Source organism: Myotis yumanensis, unplaced genomic scaffold (assembly GCF_028538775.1).
Source record: "Myotis yumanensis isolate MYYU_CA2020_CCGP unplaced genomic scaffold, mMyoYum1.0.hap1 SCAF_3, whole genome shotgun sequence".
Lineage (NCBI taxonomy): Eukaryota > Metazoa > Chordata > Mammalia > Chiroptera > Vespertilionidae > Myotis > Myotis yumanensis.
Window position 1 is genome coordinate 59974045 of NW_027223754.1, and position 22008 is coordinate 59996052.

The 22008-nt window shown below is 38.2% G+C and overlaps 1 protein-coding gene and 1 pseudogene across 3 annotated transcripts in view; one reads left to right on the forward strand and one right to left on the reverse strand.

Annotated features, from left to right (window-relative positions):
• Nucleotides 1-22008, forward strand: part of TBC1D4 (TBC1 domain family member 4) — a 205595-nt gene that overhangs the window by 62420 nt on the left and 121167 nt on the right. The gene's annotated exons all lie outside the window — the stretch shown is intronic.
• On the reverse strand, nt 4986-5723 carry LOC139005011 (ubiquitin-like FUBI-ribosomal protein eS30 fusion protein; annotated as a pseudogene).

Sequence of the window (22008 nt, forward strand, 5' to 3'; positions counted from 1 at the left end):
CTTCAGTACCGAGGATCAGTAGAGTAATTAATATCTGGAATTGATTGATGTCGTCACCTGCTTGGGTTTGTTCCCCTCCACCTTGGTTTATTCAACCTCCTTTCTTTTTGTTGACTTAATATTTTTTAAAGAGAAAACTCTCTCTTTCTTAAATATAACTTCTGTAGCAAGGCAGTAGTCCTAACAAACCACCTCTTGTTAAAAACAGTGCTTCCTGTATTTTTACTGCTGTAATAACTGGGGAAATATACATGTTATTATGCCACATTCTTTTGGAAATAAGTTATATGGAAATTTACTGACATATTTAGCTGCAACTTAATAACTAGCTTTAACAGCAAAGAAAACTTAAATATATACATATCTAGCTATGTAAGTTAAATGTTAACATAGATTATATTACAGTAAAATTGTAGCTACTTTCTGTTGATTGAGGGCAAATGCCAACTCTCTATTTAGACCTAGTTTGTGATTACTTTCGGCTAATGTTTCTGCTTCTAATTTAGAGTGTTTTGCTTTTTGAAACTTTCCTTCCCAAGATTAGCTTTGGTATAATGCCATTATAATACATTTTCCCAGTCAGCTGGGTCATTAGCATGAAATTGGCCTGATTTTTAAAAGTTTAATTTGGGTAAAAACTATAAGGTAAATTACAGTAGAATTGATAAACAGATGGTAATTAGACATATGTACAGAAATCCATTTTAAAATCCAAAAGTAGCTGGATACTTGATTTTAGTCTCTATTTTGCTTATATAGAAAAATGATCAAATTAAAGGTCTCCTAAATATTCTGTGACATTTAGAAACGCATTGAGGGTTTTTCCCCATCAGTCCCAATTTTTATTAGAAGTAATTTTTTTCAGCAACTCTTTTTTTAAAATGTATTTTTATTGATTTCAGAGAGGAAAGGGAGAGGAAGAGAGAGAAACATCAACAATGAGAGAGAATCATTGATTGGCTGCCTCCTGCACGCCCCCTACTAGGGGGATTGTGCCCATAACCCAGGCATGTGCCCTTGACCGGAATCGACCCCAGGACCCTTCAGTCCACAGGCTGACACTCTATCCACTGAGCCAAACCAGATAGGACTCAGCGACTCTTTTTATTAGGAGGCACGTTACATTGATGCTACCTTTATATAAATATCCAGAGAATATCCTTCTCACAGATTTTTCTGGAACAATTATGAAGGTAATTCAATAAATGAATAAGTATAGCAGTTTTTAAAAAGATGGATTTTAATCTTGTGAAGGATTAAATTTTTGAAAGAATTTTCTTTGATAATAAAAAATTTATAGCAGGAATCCTCAATATTTTAAAATGAACTTCCAATATTTTCTGATTCCAAAATTAATTTTTTATCTGAATAAGCAATTTTTGCTTGACATAAATGTGCTTATTGAGGGAATTTTAAGATGCAGGTAAATGAGATAGTACCTGGGATTGTTACATGCAGCTTCCCATCTTGGTTATGAGGAAGGAAGGGCATTCAGTAACTGTCACAGAAGTGGTGGCCTTCTAACTTCAGGCATGAATTATTTTGATTTTTTTTAACACTATATTTTTCAGACAGCATCCCAGGGAACTCCACGAGATCAGGGGACAGATTGATTCATCTTTGCCTAGTTCATAATGTGGGTCAGCAACTTTAGCCCCTTGGAATAAGGTCTGTGATATTACCGTGGGTGACATTAAAAATAACGCCTAGTTCACTAACTTTTCATTTTAGCGCATAGTCTTTGTATCCGATGTACCTATGAAGGGCAGAAAATGCCCTTGTACAATATTGGATGAAATGGGAGGACAAAGAACCTAAGTGGTTGATTTCTCCCAATGTCAGTGATAAAGCTAAGTCACAATATTAACCTTAGAACACATATCTTTTATAGATTTGGAATATGGTTTCCTTTTGCTAAGAAAGGAAATTCTTACTTGTTCGTAATATTAAAGGAAATGAGGTACATGTATTTTTCAAGCCTAAAATCATCTTGCTGAAAATAAGATTTGTTAGAGTTCTCTTTGATTAGTCTGTGATATGCTGATTCACGTCATGTTTTGCTTCCAAGACTCTACACATACAACCAATAGAGTAACCATGAGTGCTCCTTTGAAGTGTAATTGTTCTTAGCAAAAATAATTATTCTGGAGTTCTTGTTGTAGAACAGTTTGTAACAGGAAAGCATGTGTAAATATACTCCAAAGAAAAATTTAGTAGCAGAGTTTCCAATTCTACAAGGAAGTCCTGGGGACTCAGACCAGGCCCTCAGAGGTTGCACAGACGAGTGTGACCTGACTCCTGTCCCTGAGGACTTTTGAGAACTCAGTTGGGGGATAAGATCACACGGAGACTGGAAATGGGGTCTGAGAGACCAAAACCAACTACAGTGATGTTTCCGAGGATGGAGAGATTAATGTGGCCAAAATGGCAAGAAAAGTCTTTGTGGTTAAGAAAGTGGTTTCTTTCATTGTCATTGTTTCGAGATGTCGTCGATGTCCTCATGAGATTTGCAGAAGCACCTCAGATACCTGTGGTGTGGTGGTGCCACCCGTTGTTCCCCAGTTTATTACTTCTCTGAAGGACACTTGGGAAGCAAATGTGGCAAAGGTTTCCAAGATTTTGTTAGTGCTTCCTTTGAACATGTAGGCAGGGTCTCTGTTGATAAGCACACATCTAAATTGTGAATGAAGAAAGATGTTTTTGTTTGTTGACCTTGGAATGTCTAAAGCCAGGCTCTTAATAATAACCAGGTATAAATCTGCTTAGATCATTCCTACTGCTTTTCATTTTGTATTCATTCAAGTTCCATTTTTTTAAAGGCCTTGTTCACCTCTTATATGTGCTACATTTCTTCTCTAGAATTTGTTCTTTCCTTCTTCCTGACTGATTTCCTGCTTTTATGTTTTCTTGGACTGTGTGTCCTCTTCCTGTCTTCTTGGCGTCGGCATATTCCACCGTGATAGACGTGACTTAAATTATTGTTGGGTAGAATTCACAAGGACCTCACAAGGCATAATTGTGTGAGGTTATTTGAAACTCTTAGTTATGTCGGATTATGTTCCAGGAACCTATAATAGTGATCTGCTTATGATTCCTGCTTATCTTCTTGAAAATAGAGTATCTGCATTTCAGGTTGCATTAAGTACTTCTAAATGTCTTGCTTATTTGCCTCACCAAATCTTCGCTTGAGACCCGTGTAGTTTCAATTACAAAAGGTAGGATACCTACGTATACATTTTGTTGATTACTTATTAAAAGTAGCACTCTAAAAAAAAATCATACTTTCTAAGATCTAAAACTAATGCTGACTCCATGCCTATGAACATAATAAATTAACTACATCAATTTGAGTACTTCTACGGCTCTCTGAATTTGCAAGGCCGTGGAGTTAGAAGGCTAGCTGCAGCTGGTGAGTAGTGGCGGTCCTCATTCATCTCAACTTCTCTGGGGTCAAGTGTCTCTCAAATAAGAGAAGTCTCTTTTCCATTCCTGTTTCCACTGCCCTGCCCAGGGCTCACCTCCCACCCCTTTCCGGAAGCTTTTGGCATTAACTTCTTGGTTTGTCACTGAGGAATTTCTCAGACCGAGGCTCTTTGGCCTATTCTGTCTCTGCCAAAATGTGTAACTTGGATTCTTCAAGTACATTCTTCTCTCTCCTCCTTCTTTGCATTTGTTCATGTAGTGTTCTCCCCAATTCTGCCCAGTGAAATCCTGCTTTTCTTTCAAAATCTAGCTCTTATGCCTCTTCCTGCATGAGGTCTTCTGATCCTTCCAGAAACTGTAATCTGTGCTAGTGACATAGTGTTTTTTAGGGTTTATCATATTGATATTCTGTGGCTGTATGTATGAATCTCCCCTCCCCCAGGAGAGCTGCTGTATTATATAACTTATTTTTATGTTCCCTATAGCATGTAGCATGGTACCATACACATAAGAAGCACTTCGTAGAGAGTTTTTGGATTTAATAAAGTTTGTGAGGCCCAAATGTAACAGCACACATAAGGTGGCCACGGCTGGAAGACCACAGTTAGCTACCTGCTTCTGTCTCGTCTTTGAAAGATCATAAAATTGTGATAAACCCTTTACTACCATGTGGTGGTTCTCATTCGTTTCCTATTGCAATTTAAGAAATACATCTATTAGAATATTTGGAAGATCTTTTTTCTCATTTAACATTATTTTAATAGCTTGTTCGTATAACTTTGAGGTGTGCTTAATCTGAACTAAGATACTTGCCTTCTTTTAGTCCATATTTTCTTAAAGCTGGTAATAGACTAGTAAATCTAAAAAGTTGGTAAAATCTGTGATCTTAACTAGATACACACATTTTTTTTTTATGTAGCAATCCAAGCAAAAGAATGTGGGAATGTTGAATGAAATGTCAACTTTTTCTTCCTCCCTCCTCCAGCATTGGAATGGGAAGAGGACAGAGTGGTAAAGAGGCCAGATGATTGCTTAAAATCACCCTTTAGATTTCCACAGCACTTGACTAGCAAAATAAGCTCCAGCGAAACTTTCTTAAGCAATTATCTGAGGGAATTGTAAAATTAGCTGGATAGTAAAGGGGCTGCTGAAGTAAAGGTCATATTCAAATTTGAATTACTGTAAAAGTGCCTTGAGTTATTTATAATTAGAATATCCAAATTATCATAGTCAGATTATGAACATTTATGTAGGACTGTGTATTCATGTTATCTATATTTTTCATCTAATTTAACATTGCTTGAAATACCGTCAAGTAAATATTTAGAAAGCAAGTATTTTATTAAATTTAATTAATTAATTAATCAAATTTTTATTGAAGTATAGACATATAACATTATATTCGTTTCAGGTGTCCAACACAATGATTCGATATTTGTATATATTGTAAAGTGATCACCACCATAAGTCAACTTAACGTCCATCACCATACATAGTTACGGATATTTTTTTTTGGACTGAGCTATGTGGCTTTATTAGAGAGAGCCAGGATTACAAAGTACTTAAGAGTTGGCATTAGGGCCCTTCTTGTTGCCAAAGGTGGGCACAATGTTGACGAAACTGTGTGTTGTATAGCATCTGCTGCTTGGCCCAACCAGTCTTCTTCTTTTTTTCCTTTTTGGCCATCGTGGGGATCTGACCGCTTACTTTTCCAGCATGGGCCAGGGCACCATGGACTTGACCTCCGAGCATGTGTCTGGCTACTTCTAGAGTGGACAGAAACTCCACCCGACCCGGCCCAGGGCAGTCTCACCCTCCAGGGGCGTGCCTGCCAAGAGCACGACTTGATCTGGAGTGAGGCCCTCCAGCGAGGCTACATGAGCCTTGATCTGGCCACAGTCTACTGGCCGGTCACCTTGAGGGTGTGCAGCTCCTGGGTGTGCACAAAAAGCTATTTGTTGGTGACTGAACTGTGGCTTCTCCAGATTTTGTGTGTGTGAAGAGAATATTTAAGATCTAGTCCCTTAGCAACTTTAAAATATGCAATATCATAGTATTAACTCTAGTTGCCATGCTGTACATGCATCCCCATTACTTACTTAATTTATAACTGGTAAAATAGATATTTGGGAAAGATTTAAAGGCCACATCTTAGATTAATTAACAAGAAGGTTTGACCTAATAGCTAAATGTATGTCTTTAATTTCTTTCTTGTTGTTGCTAGGATTCTCTTCTCCCTTTTTTCACTTGGCAGGTTCCTACTTACCTCCAGGGCCCAGCTCAGATGCCACTTGATCCATGTAACTGTCCCAGATTCATCCCCTTCTGGCATGAGAAGTAATTGTCTCTCCATCTGGATTCTTATTTAGATTGTTTTTTCCACACCTTTCATCACAATTTTTCTTAACATTCTGACTTCCCAATAGACTGTAAGGATAAACACTCTGGTGTTCTAAATACTACATGTCGGGGCTAAGTGTTGACAGTGACAAAAGCTATCTATCACTCAAACTCTGATTGAATTAAAAATTGGGAAATTAATTAAAATGAATTCTACTAAATGATTTATAAGTCAGTCTTTGTCAAGTCTAACATTTTATGATTCCAGGAGAAATATAATTTTTAGTATTTTTAACAATAATGATGATGATAATAGCAATAATAAAAATATAGTACAACATTTATAGGCATGTCATTATATTCCACATACTATGATTTATACAGATGTTTATTTAATTTTGGCACCAGCATATGATGTTGTCAGTGTTATCACATTGACAGATGTGGAAGAGATAATGTGACTTACTCAAGGTCACATAACTCGTGATTGACAATTTTTGAACCTAGGTCTAGCTGATTTCTGAGCTTATCTGTCAGCAAGTTGGAACTGAGAGGGGAACAAAACAAGAAGCCACCCGGGGCATTTATTTACCAGGGTTGGTAGCTCACAAACCACTGAAATAAGAATAAATACTGCCAGTTAAAATAGATTTTCATGTATTAATTCCTACTATCTGAAGGAAGAAGCCACAGAGGAGGCCTGAAGGAGGCTGTACCTGCCTCATCTCCACTCCTGTTCTCCACAAGTTTAAGGTCTGGCCCAAGACAGGCCTTTGATCCAGCCTGTCCCCAGCCCCTAAGCTAGAAGCAGCTCCTATTCTGAAACTACACAGTGTTATTATTTTTGTGGCTCTTATTTTCTATCTGTGTTGTAGTGTCAGGAGGATAATAAAACGGGATTCTGTTTGAGCTGAGGTCCTCAGTGCCCATCACTCTCATGGTCCAAAGCACAGTGCCACACCTCTTAAGCAGGACTTGCTCAGGGCAGGGTGAGGAATGAGGTTTGGGGATGCCAGCTCAGCACCCACCTCCAGCCTGCCAATGGGCTGCTGAGGCTGAAAGGAGATTTGGAAATAGGAGATGATGAGGCCGTCCACCCCCACCCTCCGCATCCCAGTGAGAAGGTGGCAAAGAGAGCCTCACATGTGTGCCCTGGAGCTTGGGGAGCAAGGGGACCGTGTGTCAGTCATGCCAGAGAAATCTAAAGGGAAGGAGCTGGCTGATACAGCCAGTGACGGAGGAGAGGATGTAGATGGGGAGGAACTGTTTCCCCCTGCAGGAGGTGTTCTGTGACATTGTAAGTGACTGTCCAGAGAAGGAGCATTCATGCTTGTCAAGGATGAGCAGTCAGCTTTGATCATCTGCACAGCAAACCAACCAGATATTTGCAGGGCAGTTAGGACTTTCGCTGCCCCTTTAGCTCCCCTAAGGGGGTCAGAAGCAACTGCCCATTAGTTATTAGGAGGCTGGGGAGATCTGCTGTCTAAGGGGAGAGGGAAAGTGAGCCTGCCCTCCTGCCCCAGACACACTGCAGGCTCTGTGCCTGCAGCAGGCCAGAGCAAGGGGAGGCAATGCTGAACTTTGAATGAAGTCCAGACTTTGGTTTTTACGTGGACCGGGTATTTAATTACTGAACTGAGGCTATTTTTAGGGACTTTTTATTATCCAATACCTGGCACACAATTTGGGCCTGTTTTAGATTTAATCCTAGGCCAGAGGAAGATGTAGCCTGACAGAGTAGGTTTGTAGGGGCTCACGAAGGGAAAGACATTGCTTTGTGTCTTTTGTGTGTTGCTCTTACAGTGTTCCGAGTCTTATTTTTTCTCTCCTGGACGTTAAGTTCCTTGGCTGTGGGAGCTTGGAAGTTAGAGGGAAGTGGGTTCTTTGTCATCAGGTCTCAGTTATCTTTGCAAATGATAGAGAGCTGAGCACCCACTTGTTCAATGCATATTTATTGAACAAATGCTAGGTTTATAATATTAAGCAAAACGTGATCTTTAAGTAAAAAGAAGTACAGTGATTCCTCTCCCCCCCCTTCCCCAACATAACCTTTTTATTTTAAGGTAGTTTTAAATTTATGGAAAAGTTACAAAGATAGCATGGAGAGTTCCTGCACACTTGCCCAGTTCCCCCTATTGTTAAACTTTTACTGTAGTATGGTGCATTTATCACTACTAATGAACCAGCGATTACTTTTTATTTGTACAAATTGTACTTCCTACGGTATGAGATAATACAGGAAAGAATGCCACAGTATTTATTTCAAAGAGTAGCCATTTTGGCTTCTGGATCAAGATTTTGTACTTAGTGTTTGTTAAGCTTATTCATGAGTTTGCTTTCTATAAGCAATATGCTTCCTAATTTCAGTTATAAATAAAAAAGGAAGTAGTTATGCTTTTCTTTAAAATGATTAAGGAGGAACTTGATACTTAACGTGAGCTGCTGTTTTCTCCAGTCCCTGATGGAGTGTGTCACGTTGCTGCCAGAAATAACGTGAATTAAAAGTTAAGACTTTTTGGTTCAGGTGGTTTTGTATAAAACCATAAAATATCAGGAAGCAATCAAGTTAAACTTTTTAACCTAAGAAATTTTCCTCTTTCTCTAGCCCAGCCTTTATGTCCTTGATCCAAACAGTGTGGTCTTCCTCCCAGAATAATTGCAAAGAAAAGAAGCCAATTAATGTAAGAAAAATACCCAAAGCCAAATAATGTGATACACACTTTGTCACTGTTCGCCAAAACTGCATTTGGTGGTCTGTTATTTAATATTTATGTGTTCACAAGCACAGTTTAACCCTACAGTAAACAATGCTGATATTAGAAGTACTCTGAATAGGTATGTCTATGTAAAAAAATGGCTTAATAAACTTATTTTTGAAGATAACTTAATCACATGTCAGGGAAATTTTATCTAATACTTTTTCTAGTGTCATTGGTACTTTTTCCACCATACCTGCCACCAGGGCTGGCTGCAATTGGATGTCTTATGTCACTCCAAACTCAGTATGTCTAAAATGAATTCAACTTTTTAAGTATTAACTATTTCTCTTGACATCCTCTTTTCAATTTATGGCAATAATCCAGTGACCTAGCCCCAAACCTCATATTTTACCTTTGATTTCTTTTCCTTTCTACTTCTGTATTTAAAAAAATCTTCACATTGTTGACTTTGAATGCATTTCTTCTTTCCACTTCCAAGTCCTTGGTTTAAAGCTTGAACACCTCTTATCTGAATTATTGACACAGCATCCTAATTGGTCTACCTTCTTTTGTTTTGTGTTCCCCGTCACACACATACTACACTCCTACTCCTACCAGGCCACACTCACCTTCCACACCCCCTCTACACCCTTCCCGCACAGGAAGCAAACGTGCACATGCGCAAACATGCCTTTGATTGACCTAACTCATGGTTAGACTAATGTTCCTAAAGTACTTCCATTCATTTTAGCATAGTACAAAACTTTTAATGGATGGCTCCTCATGCTGGTAGGATATTGCCTGGGCTTCTCAGTCCAGCTTTGTAGGCAGGTCACCTTTTATTCTGCTTTGTGAGAACTCTCCCTCTGCCAGCCCTAGATTTTTGTATATAGGAGATTTATGTGCTCTTTATTGAGACTTCTAAGAATGTCAGCTGTTTTTGTGGCATCATCCAGAACTCATTCAGGACTTTCCATGGGCCAGAGCCTAGGATCCTCCTTATCTTATGTCAAAACCAGAGAATCCATCCAGGCAAGCTGATTGATTCGTGCTTAGCCTTATGAAAATTTATAGGATAAAATAGAGTTAATATTGCAAATGCAGATAGTGCTTTTCTAAAAATATGTTTTCATTGATTTCAGAAAGGAAGGGAGAGGGAGAGAAAGATAGAAACATCAATGATGAGAGAGAATCATTGATCCGCTGCCTCCGGCATACCCCTGGGCATATGCTCTGACCGGGAATATAGGTCAACGCTCAACCACTGAGCCATGTCGGCGGGCCAGGTAGTGCTTTTTGATCCTTAACAGTCTTAAAAGACTAAAAGACTCTATAACCATTCTGACTTAATAAATAGGGGCTGTTACTCTAGCTTCAAATAACAGTTTCAGCATTGTTCTATTAAAACTCTTTGGCCAAGTGGTTCCTGCCTCTGAGGCCTTTTGAGAGAAGTCCTTTCCCCCAAATGTTTGTGAGTTTGAGAGGGATCCTAAGGGCCTTATGGAGTAGAGGACTTTATTGATATATTATAGTTTGTGTATAATTATATCAATTACTAGAGGCCCGGTGCATGAAATTTGTGCACTGGAAGGGTGTCCCCTCAGCCCAGCCTGTGCCCTTTCACAGTCCAGGAGCCCCGCGATCGATCACCCTAAAAAGGTAGGCCCCACCCACCTGGCTGGGGATCCTCGATGGATCACCCCCCCCCCCCCCCACAGAGGGAGGCCCCGCCCACCCGCCACAGCCCACTGGTTGGTGGCCTAGGCTTCCCTCTGCAGGGCGATCATGGGGCAATGGCCAGGCCCCCGACCAATCGCATTGCACCCGCCTTGGCTGGCCTGGCGCCAGTGGGTGTCATAGCATGGTTGTCTGCAAGGTCTTTCAGCTATCTGGTCTAATTAGCATATTATGCTTTTATTATTATAGATAATATTTATACTATTAATTGGATTTTACATAAGATCTCCTGCTTCATACTAAGTGGTACCTAGCTCTATTTCATTATATTACATTGAAAAGGTGGAAAGAATAGTATTGTATATTTTATTTTATTTTTTTGGTATTGTGTATTTTATTTCACTATAATTATTGGCATTAGAAATTGAATTATTGCCATATTTACCACATGCTTGCCTTTAAAGCTCTGTAAAGCAAAGGAACGGATTTGGAGAAGAGAATCATTTAAATCATTTGTTGTAAAATCTGTGGCACAATGTGAGGGCGCCTTCGTCTTCATCTGATACAGCTTTTGCCTCTTGGATCTATGGTTTGTGTGAAGCATCTGGCATTTGACATGGGTTGAAATATTTTTTACTATACTTAGAATGTAGGGTGTACATTTTCCCCTTTGGTATTTCTAAGATAGTTATTTTCACTTTTTTTTTTTGCATAGTCCTCACCTGAGGATATTTTCCCATTGAATTTTAGAGAGAGTGGAAAGGAGGGGGAAAGACACATAGAGAGAGACATATCAATTGGTTGCTTCCTGCACATGCCCCAAAAAGGGGCTAGGGACTGAGCCTGTAACCGAAGTATGTGTCCTTGACCAGAATCGAACCCAGGACCCTTCAGTCTGTGGGCCAACACTCTATCCACTGAGCCAAACCCACTAGGGCTACTTTCACTTTTAATTTTCATGTACTATCTCTGAAAAAAAAAAAGAGACAGGTGTTTAATATTTTGGTAACCAACTCTAGATTTGCACATTACGTAGCAGCATTCTTCGGAGCCATGTGCCATGAACCATCTTCTTAAGCAAATATAGCACATGTAGAGTTTATTTATAGTTTTGACATCTAGTCTTCATTGGCTCCTATTTTATTTGGGGCATAACTCACTAGGGTTATGGGTTTCAATATTTAAGGGTCAGCTGAGGAGAAGGAGATTATCATGTGTGTAGTATACTGAGGTGTGTCCACACTTAAATTATGCATTATGGTGGGTGTGGTTTAGGCAGACCATAGAAGGACAGACTGAAAGCATAGGGGCCTTTAGTATGAAAGGGGGAGGTAGGCATAATATAGAAAAGCTTTGAAAAAAATATTTAAATATTACTAACGAGAGCCAGCATCTACTGAGGGATTATCAGGTGCATGCACTGTGGTAAGAGCTTTATATATGACAGCTTATTTAAACCTCACAACAATTTTCTGAGAGTGTTGTTATTTCCTTCGTACTAAATAAATAGCCGAGTTTTAGGGCTATGGGAAGTCAGGGTAAAATAAACAAACATGAATTTGGTGAACGTAGGTAAAACTCCCTGACATTAACTAAATGCTTTATAACTTCCATGAAATGGATCAGAACATTTACAAGTTTTGCATTCAGATTTATTTTCTCAAGAGGTGATAGCAGGTCAAGTATAAAGTGACACTACTATCTTAACATCCTAAGTTTAGAAGGAACTTTTGTAGCTATCTAGAAAAAGGTTTGCATAATTTATCAATTGATATTATATAAATGTCTAAAAAGAAGCTGGGATTGCAGACAACATTCACCAAATCTTTGAAGGTGCTTGTTGGCAGCAAAATGTTAATCTGTTAAGGAGATTTGTGTTTTTGTTCCATAAAATTGTGTCTAGGATTTTGTTTGTTCTGTTCTGAAACTTCTCTAAGGATCAATCTGAATCATACTGTGCACTTCAAACTTAAGTGAATTAACCCAATTTGCAAAAATTCAAGAGGAGCCCAGACACTTTAAATTGTCTATTAACCAGAGTATATTGAAAGGGAGAAAAACCCTAATGAGTATGTTAAAATAAATCCACATTGGAAAAGAATTGAATGTTTGCTAAGACAACTGATACGGAATTACAAAATAATTGTGAACCCAGTCATTAAATTAAAGCAGTTGATCAACTTCTTGACAGAAGTGAAAACACACTGTTTAAACATTAATAAAAAATTTAAGATTTGAAAAAAAGTACATATTTATTATAGAAAAAAATTAAAGCAAAGTGAGCAAAGAGAAAAATAATTGCCCATAACTAGCCATCACTATACTTAGAACATTGGTAAGATTCTGGTATGTACTTTTCTAGCTTAAAAATACACACACATGAGAGTATAATTATGTCAACACACATTTATATATTTGTAATAAACATGCCCAAAATTATGTTAAAACAATTAAATTTACAACAGCATCAAAAAGAACAAAATATTTAAGGATAAGTTGCACAAAAGAAGTGTAAGACTTGTACACTAAAACTATAAAATGTCACTGAAAAGCAATAAAGAAAGTCTAATAAATGGAAAGTCATCTATATTCATGGATTAGAAGAATTAATATTGTTAAAATGGCATTGTCAAGTGGATCTACATACAACAATGCAATCCCAATCAGAATTCCATCTGGCTTTTTTGCAGAAATTGGCAATCTGATCCTAAAATTTATGTGGAAAGGGACGGGATCCAGAAATCTGAAAACAATCTTGAAAAGTGCAAAGTTGGAGGACTCATACTTCCTAATTTCAAAATGTACTACAAAGCTGCAGTAGCCAAGTCAGTATAATACTCACATAAAGAGAACAGAATTCAGAGTAAAGAAATAAAACTTTACATTTATGGCCAGTTGACTATAGACAAGTGTTCAATGACACTTCAATGGTAGAAGACAGTTCAATGGGTGAATAATTATCTTTTCAACAAATGATTTGGGACAATACCATTTGCAAAAGGATGAGTGTAGATGCTACCTACTTCATACCATACACACAAATTAACTTCAAGTGAATCATAGGTCTAAAGGTAAGAGTTAAAACTGTAAAACTCTTAGAAGGAGTAAATCTTTATGACTGGATTAGTAAATGATTTTTAGATATGACTTTCAAATCACAAAGGTCAAAAGAGAATATTGAAAAGTTAGACTTCAAGGACACATTTGTAATACCTTAACCAATAAAGAAATTAAAGATAAAAAAATCAATAAAATATATTTAAAAAAAGAAAAGTTAGACTTCATCAAAATGAAAAATTTGTGTGCTTTTACAATGAGGAAGTGAAGGGAACCCTAACCGGTTTGGTTCAGTGGATAGAGTGCCGGCCTGCGGACTAAAGCGTCCCTGGTTTGATTCCAGTCAAGGGTTTGTACCTTAGTTGCAGGCTTGATCCCCAGCCCTGGTCGGGGTGTGTGTGGGAGGCAGCCAATTGATGTGTCTCTCTCACATCAATGTTTCTCTCTCTCTCTATCTCCCTCTCCCTTACACTGTCTCTAAAAATCAATGGAAAAATATTCTTGGGTGAGGATTACAAAAAAAAGTGAAAGGACATTTTACAGAATGAGAGAAAATAGTTGCAAATCATATATCTAAAGGGACTTATAACCAGAATATATAAAGAATTCTTACAACTCAATTATAAAGACAAATACTCCAATTAAAAAATGGGCAAAGTATTAGAATGACATTTTTCCAAAGGAGATATGCAAATATCCAATAAGCACATTAAAAATGTTCAACATCATTTGCCATTAAAGAAATGCAAATCAGAATCATGAGACACTACTTGACACCCACCAGAACAGCTATAATAAAAAAGGCAGATAATAACAAGTGTTGACAAAGAAGTGGAAGACTTGGAGTCCTCGTACACAGTTGGTGGGATTGAAAATGGTGCAGCCACTATGGCAAACAGTTGGGTGGTTCCTCAAAAGGTCATAGTTGCCATATGACTCAGCAATTCCACTCCTAGGTATCTATTCAAGAGAAATGAAATGAAAACATAACTGCATGCAAAACTGGTACATGAATGTTCCTAGCAGCATTATTCATAATAGCCTAAAATGAAAACATCCTGAATGTCCCTTAAGTGATGAATGGATAAACAAAAGTGGTATATCCACACAATGGCATAATTATCCTGTATAATAAAAGGCTAATATGCAAATCGACTGAATGGCAGAATGACTGGTCGCTGTGACACGCACTGACCACCAGGGGGCAGGCGCTCAATGCAGGAGCTTCCCCCTAGTGGTTAGTGCACTCCCACAGGGGGAGTGCCGCTCAGCCAGAAGTTGGGCTCACAGCTGGTGATTGCAGTGGCAGTGGCAGGAGCCTCTCCTGCCTTCGTGGCAGCACTAAGGATGTCCGACTGACAGCTGTCAGACATCCCCTGAGGGCTCCCAGACTGTGAGAGGGCGCAGGCCGGGCTGAGGGACATCCTCCTCCCTGCCCCCCCCCCCCACCCCAAGTGCATGAATTTCGTGCACCAGGCCTCTAGTTTTACAATAAAAAGGAATGAGTTTATGAATTATTAATTATACTACAGCATAGATGAACTTCCAAAAGTGCTAAATTAAAGAAGTCAGTCACAAAAGATCACATATTATATGACATTATTTATATAAAATGTTCAAAATAATCAAATCTATATAGGGATAAAATAGATTAGGGTTCCAGGACTGGAGGAGTGGGGGAAGGACAAGGGTATAGAGATATGACTGGTAATAGGTATAAGTTTCTTTTTGGGGTATTGAAAATGTTCTAAGATTGGGTAATGGTGCTGGTTGCACAACTTTGTAAATATAGTAAACACCAGCGTGTTGTATGCTTTAAAAGGCGTATTTATGGTTTGTAAGTGATATGCTCATAAAGCTGTTAAAAATGTGGTAGTTTATTTTCTGATATTTCCTAGCTTGTTCCCTCTTTCTCTTTGATCTGATCCGTCTGTTTTTTTCTCTATTTTCCCTGTTCTGCTCAAGTTTGCTTCTGTGCCCAGCAGTTTCTTATCATTGTGAGTACCTATCTATAATAATAAAACTGTAATATGCAAATCGACTGAACTGCCGAACTGCGGGACGACTGTCCTGACCTTCTGGACAATGCCAGGGCTATGAGAGCTGCTGAGACAGCCAGGGCTGCGAAGGCCTACTCTTGCACGAATTTCGTGCATTGGGCCTCTAGTCTTGAATATGAGTCTTGGGGAAGCAGTTTCCAGAGTGTAGAGTGGGAGACGTGTTTGTGGGCCCATCCACTTGCCTGGTGGTATTGGAGTAGACGGAAGCCTTCCAGTTCAGCTGCTGCTCTCCAATTGGCCAGCCAGGCTTTCAGTGAGGACCTGATGGCTGCTCTGGCCCCTCAGTCACGCTATTGCTTCCCTTTCTTTCTTCCCTCAGAGGTACAGGGAATGTGCGGGTCTTGTAGGTATATGTGATTTGTACCAAAACATTTGTATTTTGGAATTCTTCAGGATACTTTCTCACCTAATTTTGTTGTGGCATTGTCTATGGGTCTGGTCATTCTCTTTTAATGTGCGTCCATTGCTGCTTCCATCTTTCTAGAATTCAAAAGTGTAATCTTTCAGACATACTTGAGGAAGAGATTTGGAAGGAATTGGTCTGACTAAAACAGAGGATAGCCTTCTGGAGCTTAGGGAAGAGCCTATGGTGTATTAATCCTTCTAAATCCAGAATCTACCATAGGCTAAAGCAAGGGTCCTCAAACTTTTTAAACAGGGGGCCAGTTCACTGTCCCTCAGACCGTTGGAGGGCCCGACTATAGTTTAAAAAAAAACTATGAACAAATTCCTATGCACACTGCACATACCTTATTTTGAAGTAAAAAAACAAAACGGGAACAAATACAATATTTGTATTTGCATGTGGCCCACGGGCTGTAGTTTGAGGACCCCTGGGCTAAAGCATTAATTAACACCCAGCTAAATATTAGTCAATTAACTAAAAGTGACATAGAATTTATATTTAGTACCCACTTACCAGTGTTGACATAAAGGGGATCTGTAAAAGTGTTTTCCTTCCTTACGCATGCAGATCAGAAACTGCTGAAGTCTTAGTTCAGCTACTCAGCTATGTTACCTGCCTCAGTGTATCAAGAACTTGTAAAATGCTATCATCATTGTAAGTTTCTAGTATCCTAGGTATTGATGATCTAGGTTGCTTGGGTTCCACATGCACCTGAGTGAGTGTTGGTAGATCCTTAATTGACACATAGGTTCTGGGTCTATGTCCTAGAAGTCCATGGTCTTAGATTTTTTTTTTTTTAACCAAGACCTGCGTGTGGTAAACAAATCACGTAATATGAGATAAAGTCATGCCATGCAGGACCTTTCAGTCTGATACAGGGCAAACTGCCTGGTCTTTCTTAAGCTCGCTTGTTTCTCTAATAAATCAGTTTTGTTTATTCTATTCTTATTCTCCTAGGAACCATAAAAACTTGGTAAATAGAACTATATATTTTACACAAGTGAATTCTCTCAAGGCTCTCCTGTATTCTGAAACTGCTTCTGCGCTGCCTTGGGCCAGCTCTGGTGATGTGCCAAATCCTGCTGATCCCTTTATCCTCATCATTACTTCCCTTCCTGTGTTTCATTTCCTTGGTACTCTGTGTTTTGCAACATTGAGTTTTATGAAATTGTGCTGAGATAGAAATGAAGGACAGAGGCATAAAATGTGCTGTTCAAGACAACACATTTATTTGTGTTGTAACAAAGGCCTGCAAGGCTTTGACTCAGAGAAGTTGAGTTGGGTGGAAATTTGAATACTTTTGCCATTTTTAAAATCTAGGTGATACCCAATGATTTGGGAACTAAGTATAAAATGTAAATAAAATTAGGAGTACGGAGTGGCTGTGAGCCTGATTAGAGTTACAGTTCTGGGTTGGACACCTGGATGGATTTCTTAACAGATTCTATTGAGACACATGTGTCAAATCAGCTTGTTAAAAAGAAAAGGAGCATGTAGCATCACCCTCACAGTTGGATGCTTTTAGACACTGCAGCTGTTCCAAAGGCCGGGGTGAACTAATTCAATTATGGTTGAGAAACCTATCGCCCTATGTTAGTCCTTGTCATGAACATCCCTCTTACAATAATGATAGCTGGGGGGAGAGATGTGCAAGGATTACAAGTGGCTGTTTTTATTTTCAATTAGCAAAGGAACAAAATATCCCAAAATGGCATTTATGCTTTTAAAGGGAAATGAAGAATTGTAATCTTGGTATGCCATGCTTGAAATGTATTGAAACTTCTTTTATTTGATTCACTCTTTGGAACTGTGCCTAATTTTGTATATAGTGTTTAATTCAACTTTTTAAGTAAATGAGTTTTTGGCTTAAAGCTTTTCTATTTTTAAAAAATCTTAAATAATAATAGAAGATGTTTACAGTAAAGTTTACATAATATAAAAGTATAAAAAGTGAAAAACAACTTTCCTTTAAATTTTCCTTCCCCTTGGAAATTACAAGTGATGTATACCCTTCCAGACTTAAAAATGCATATATATGATTTATTGGAGATGAATTTATTAAATTATTTTGTAAAAATTGCATCATGCTATTTATACTGCTTTGCACCTCTGTTTTTTCACCTACTAGTTCATGAAATTCTCTCCATATAGATGAGAGTTTAACGAACTGAATTCTCCCTTTTTGTATTCATAAGGGTATTCAGTGTTGGCCTGTATGTAAGAAAGATGTCAGGAAGAAAGAAGCCTCTCCAGATAGTTTGCCCTTCTCTGTCTCTAGCCTGAATAGATGTGCCAATGCCTAGAAGTCATTCAACAGCTGTCAGATCAATTGCACGGCTGCTGGTGACACGGAGGAGAAGCAGCAGCTGGTAGACAAGGGTAGCCACCCCATTTCTGAATATGGGAGGAGGGACAGTAGATGGACATATTTATGCTCTTGTTCCATTTTTAACACCATGCTTTTCCCTTAGGTGTTTCTTTTTATGGTCATAAAAATGGTTTTAGTGAAATATTTTCAAACGTGATTTAGATAAATGAGAGAAGAAAAGAGTTATCCATAGAACCTCATTGCCCAAGCAAATTCTTGTTAACAGTGTGTTCTAGTTCTTTTTTCAATGCCCTCTGTAAATGTGTTATTAGAACTAGCACTTGGCTTCTGTGATCTTCCTCAATGAAACTCATCACCCCAGTCTAATCTCGAGAAAAGCATCAGAAAACCCCCAATAAAGGAACATTCTACACAGTGGCAGATGATTGTGCCTCAAAACGGTAAAGGTCATCAACAACAAGGAGAGTCTGAGACTTAAATGACTATATAAAAGTGGTGTACGGAAGAGATCCTGGAACAGGAAAACAAAAGGACATTTGGGGGAAGCTAAGGACATATGACTAAAACATGGACTTTAGTTAGTAATGAAGTACCGATACGGGTTCATTAATTGTGACAAATGTACCATGCTAAAGGAAGATGTTAACAATAGGAGGAACTGAGTTTGGATTTTATTTCATGTATGTATGTATGTATGTATGTATGTATTGTAATTGTATTTTTACTTAAGGTTAAGCATGTAGCATTTTTATTTAAAAAAATCTATATTGTTGCCCAACTGGCGTGGCTTAGTGGTTGAGCATCCACCTATGCACCAGGAGGTCCCGGTTCATTCCCGGTCATGTGCCCAGGTTGGAGGCTTGATCCCCAGCAGGGGGTGTGTAGGAAGCAGCCAATCAGCGATTCTCATCATTGATGTTTCTGTCTCTCTCTCCCTCTCCCTTCCTCTCTGAAATCAATGAAAATATTTTTTAAAAAATCTTTGTTGTTAAAAGTCCCCTTCTCCCCTCCATTGACCCTTTCTAGCCCACCCTCACCCCAGGCCTTCACCACCCTATTGTCTGTGTCCATGGGTTATGCACATATGCATACTTTGGTTGATCTCTTCCCACCCACCCACGCATCCCTGCCTTCGCTCTGAGATTTGACACTCTGTTCCATGCTTCTATTTAAACGCTATACTACCTTTGCATCTTTTCTGTGAATCTAAAACGATTCTAAATAAAATTTAAAAGTGTTGTAGTTACTGTATTCTGTATATATTGTTTTATATTTTGGTTTTTTTCTTATTGTGTTATCTTTAAAAAATTAGTGATTGTTTACTGTTTCTCAGAATGAATGTTACAACTCATCTATTTCTTTCATGTGGGATATATATTATATAAATTGTTTCTAACAATTAGTAATGCTTTGATAACAGCTATATCATTTATTTGTATATATACTTAATATATGTATATATTTTTAATCTTTATTGTTGAAAGTATTACGAATGTCTTCCTCCCCCGCTCCCCCCCATTGACCCTTTCCAGCCCCACCCTGGCCTCAGACCTTCACCACACTATTGTCTGTGTGTGTGTATATATATATATAGTTAATATTTTTATTAATTTTTAGAGATAAAGAAAGGGAGAGGGAGAGAGAGGAACTAAGATGTGAGAGTGAAACCCAGGCTTGAACCCTGACTGGGAATTGAACCTGTTGCCTTTCAGTGCAGGGGACAATGCCCAACCAACTGAGCAACACTGGCCAGGACCGCAGAAATATATTTCTATGGTAATTTTTTGAGGGGAGAATAGATTCTTAAAGTGGAGTTACTGGTCAAGTTGAATGAAGATAGTACACATTTTGCCCATTTGTTTTACTGTAAGATTACTCTAATTTATAGTTATACTACCAATGTGTGTGTATAAGTGCCTGCTTTCACTGGACCTCCTCCAGCATTGCTGATCATCTTTTGTTTTAAAATCCCTTTCAAAACTAGCATCTTAATAAGAGGTAATCTGTATTTCTTTAATTACTTTTGAATTTAAACATCTCACCCATATCCTATCTTACTACTTCAGTTAAGACTTATCTGTTCACATCCATATTGTCCCACTTGAATTTGTGTTTTTATTGCCAATTTTGCTTGAGCTCTTTAAATAGCAAGCATAAAATCTTTAACAGTAAACACAAAATCAGCTGAGATATTGGATGTCATAAGTACTCCTTTATAGTGATGATGTGCAACTAGGAAGAGGAAAAGTACAATTTATTATGACAAAGTTTGATGTAATTGTAATTTGCATCATAAGAAGTTTAAAAAAATACTGTGTAATCAAACCATCATTTTGTAAATAAAATTAATACAGTGTTATATGTCAATTATAGCTTGATAAAATTGGAAGGAAAAACAAGTAATAGTAAGTAGTAAGTAATTTCCTTTGTACATGGGTAATTCTTTTGGAGCAGCATGTGAATTTTGGAAATGTTGGAGTGTTTAGCAGAATTATTCACACTTCTTGCTTTTATTTATCAATGTATCTACCAGATCAAAATTAGTAGGCTTTTTAACCTTATGATAATATGCAAAAAACCCACAAAATCTTATAGAATGTAGTTTAAGCAATATAAATAACAGAACCTATAGTGGCATTTTGTTTAGTAATGATGAAAAACTAGTTGTTGGCAAATAATTTTATTATACCTATGAAATGAGAAGACATCATTATTTTAATGCTTTCTCCCTCACCAAAAGAGTCCAAAGCTTTTCTCTGAAATATATAGTGAGTAATGATGCGAAGCTGAAGACGTGGTGGAAGATGAGGAAATGAAAATGCAGTGACCTTGGGTCTGTGATACCTGGCCATGCGCAAGAGCAGGTCCTCACCCGTGGGTAACAGGCGGTCCAGTCTCCTGGTTTGGTGTGTTTTGGATCTGCATGCCTGGAACCGTCCTGAAGAGAGGGGCCCTGGAGCCCACAGGCTCACGTTCTTTCCCCATGACTGCAAATGCCAGGCATACTCTGAAACTGACTGCGGAGCTCACTCACCCGGGCCTGATGACTGGCATGCCTCACAGCTTCCTCTCATTTTATTTGGGCACAGAAGTTCAGAAGGCCTGTGTGTGTGTGTGTGTGTGTGTGTGTGTGTGTGTAACTGGACCTCTCTGTGAGTTGTTTTCCTCTTTGGGGCTTAGGCAATATCATGATTTTAGATATAAAAGCCTCCAGTGTCTCTCTCACTTTTACATTCCTTGTAAATTTTACCCTTTGTTCTGTGCTCACCTGAGTTAAACTACATATATAAAATAATTTATTAGAAATCTTTTCATCACAGATCATGATACCTGTATGTGGTGTGTGTGTGTGTGTGTGCGTGTGTGTGTGTGTGGCGTGGTGTATACATGTTTTACTAAGGGTGGGAGATCACATGGAAAATGAATTTCAAAAGTAAAATTGTATGTACCAAATAAAATACTGGTATTTGGAGTTAGGTTGACAAAAGACCTTTTAAATGGGGAATGTGAACAGAAAGTACAACTTTAAATACCTTATCCTTTTTTTTTTAAGCCATTAGCTGAGAATGGAAGTACTTATACTTCTAGTCATTGTTATATAAATGTCTGGTTCTTTTAGTGATATAATGGTGAAAAGTTCTGTGAAATGCTTTTGATTTTTTTAGCAAAGTCTTAATGGCAGAGGAACGTGAAGGTGTACACCTGGAGTGACTGGGGTGAAACCCTTGCAGTCTGCCACAAGCTCTATAGTACTTTTAAGCCTTGCTGTACATTAAAAACAAATTCCTATTTTAGTCTCTTCTATAATACATCTTGTTATTTTAATATGTCTTAATTTGCTTATTAATAAAATTATTAACCCCCTCCCCTCTAGTCTACAAGTAAGAATGTTCTATACGTGCCAGGTATATCCTTGACTTTGGAACACCCTTGGTCATCTCTTACCCAATCTACAGAGCACACCCAATTTCGTTTAAATAGCTTTGTAATATATGGAGGAAGAACAGCTCAAGATCT